Genomic DNA, 1,619 nt, shown 5'->3' with positions numbered 1-1,619 from the left:
TCAAAGTTTCACTATTTATGTTCAAAGTTTCACTCTTTCTGTTCAAAGTTTCACTCTTTCTGTTCAAAGTTTCACTCTTTCTGTTAAAAGTTTCACTCTTTCTGTTCAAAGTTTCACTCTTTCTGTTCAAAGTTTCACTATTTATGTTAAAATTTTCACTCTCTCTGTTAAAAGTTTCACTATTTATGTTCAAAGTTTCACTATTTATGTTCAAAGTTTCACTATTTATGTTAAAAGTTTCACTCTTTCTGTTTAAAGTTTCACTCTTTCTGTTCAAAGTTTCACTCTTTCTGTTCAAAGTTTCACTATTTATGTTAAAAGTTTCACTCTTTCTGTTAAAAGTTTCACTATTTATGTTCAAAGTTTCACTATTTATGTTCAAAGTTTCACTATTTATGTTAAAAGTTTCACTCTTTCTGTTTAAAGTTTCACTATATATGTTCAAAGTTTTACTCATTATGTTCAAAGTTTCACTCTTTATGTTCAAAGTTTCACTCTTTCTGTTCAAAGTTTCACTCTTTCTGTTCAAAGTTTCACTCTTTCTGTTCAAAGTTTCACTCTTTCTGTTCAAAGTTTTACTATTTCTGTTCAAAGTTTCACTCTTTCTGTTCAAAGTTTCACTCTTTCTGCTCAAAGTTTCACTCTTTCTGTTCAAAGTTTCACTATTTCTGTTCAAAGTTTCACTCTTTCTGTTAAAAGTTTCACTATTTATGTTCAAAGTTTCACTCTTTCTGTTAAAAGTTTCACTATTTATGTTCAAAGTTTCACTATTTATGTTCAAAGTTTCACTATTTATGTTAAAAGTTTCACTCTTTCTGTTAAAAGTTTCACTATTTATGTTCAAAGTTTCACTATTAATGTTCAAAGTTTCACTATTTATGTTAAAAGTTAACTCTTTCTGTTAAAAGTTTCACTCTTTATGTTCAAAGTTTCACTCCTTATGTTCAAAGTTTCACTCTTTATGTTCAAAGTTTCACTATTTCTGTTCAAAGTTTTACTCATTATGTTCAAAGTTTCACTCTTTCTGTTCAAAGTTTCCCTATTGTTCAAAGTTTCACTATTTATGTTCAAAGTTTCACTCTTTCTGTTTAAAGTTTCAGTCTTTACGTTCAAAGTTTCACTCTTTCTGTTCAAAGTTTCACTATTTATGTTTAAAGTTTCACTATTTATGTTTTAAGTTTCACTATTTATGTTTTAAGTTTCACTATTTATGTTTTAAGTTTCACTCTTTCTGTTCAAAGTTTCACTCTTTCTGTTCAAAGTTTTACTATTTCTGTTCAAAGTTTCACTCTTTCTGTTCAAAGTTTCACTCTTTCTGTTCAAATTTTCACTCTTTCTGTTCAAAGTTTCACTAATTCTGTTCAAAGTTTCACTCTTTCTGTTAAAAGTTTCACTATTTATGTTCAAAGTTTCACTCTTTCTGTTCAAAGTTTCACTCTTTTTGTTCAAAGTTTCACTCTTTCTGTTAAAAGTTTCACTCTTTCTGTTCAAAGTTTCACTCTTTCTGTTCAAAGTTTCACTATTTCTGTTAAAAGTTTCACTCTTTCTGTTAAAAGTTTCACTATTTATGTTCAAAGTTTCACTCTTTCTGTTCAAAGTTTCACTCTTTCTGTTCAAAG

Source organism: Phalangium opilio, unplaced genomic scaffold (genome assembly GCF_054372755.1).
Source record: "Phalangium opilio isolate 3A_F unplaced genomic scaffold, DU_Popi_V2 ptg000021l_1, whole genome shotgun sequence".
Taxonomy (NCBI): domain Eukaryota; kingdom Metazoa; phylum Arthropoda; class Arachnida; order Opiliones; family Phalangiidae; genus Phalangium; species Phalangium opilio.
Note: the sequence above shows the minus strand (reverse complement) of the source record.